Source organism: Ceratina calcarata, unplaced genomic scaffold (assembly GCF_001652005.2).
Source record: "Ceratina calcarata isolate Rehan_Ccalc_2016 unplaced genomic scaffold, ASM165200v1 scaffold1318, whole genome shotgun sequence".
Taxonomy (NCBI): domain Eukaryota; kingdom Metazoa; phylum Arthropoda; class Insecta; order Hymenoptera; family Apidae; genus Ceratina; species Ceratina calcarata.
Genome location: NW_017134236.1, coordinates 4,895 through 5,734, shown reverse-complemented (window position 1 = coordinate 5,734; position 840 = coordinate 4,895).

Genomic DNA, 840 nt, shown 5'->3' with positions numbered 1-840 from the left:
AACAATGTTTTTAAATTGTTTAGAAGTATTTTAACAATGAGCAGGTAATGTTCTTTCCATGGCGGTGCGTTGTTCTTGCCTTGTTTCTCTTTTTAAGGGGTGAATCACGGGGTGGTGTTCAAAATCATTCAAAATGATTTTTTACGATCATCACAAATTAACATTAACGATAATTGTCATCGAAATTATAATCGCAATTGTGTAGTGAGTGGATTTGCTAGAATCGCAATATTCATATCTACCAAAGAACTAATTAGTTTTCTAGCAAACCGTTCAAAGAAGGGAAGACAGTGCTAATTAAGCTAGTTTAATTTTAGTTCATAATCAACTTTAAAAAGAAAGACTGATTAATCGTTGTTAGGTTTAAGTTGTAAGGCAGAAATTAATATTTGAGCTAGTAATCGCCATCAAGCGGTCGGTATCTCGAACTTGTTACCATTTCAAAATTGAAAATATGTACACTAAGGACGGTAATAGGCAAATAAATGAAAATCTGTATCCATGGAAATAATTCGTTAATATCAGTCAGTATCGAACAGACATCGACATATTACACACGTGGCACATACAAATACAAGATGCAAGAATGGAGAATAAAAATGTAGTAAGTACAATGACACATACTCAATATGTGAATTAATTGTACTGTAATTAATTGTAATAATTAAATTTTCAGACGCATATTGAACAAGAATTGCTGGATATTGGAGAGGAGATTTCTTGTTTGTTTATTTTGTTCATCCTTAAACTATTATCTATTTGTTTAATTTTATCCTTGAAATATACCTTTGAACTGTTGTCTATTTGTCTGATTTTATCCTTCAAAAATATTTGTAAGTG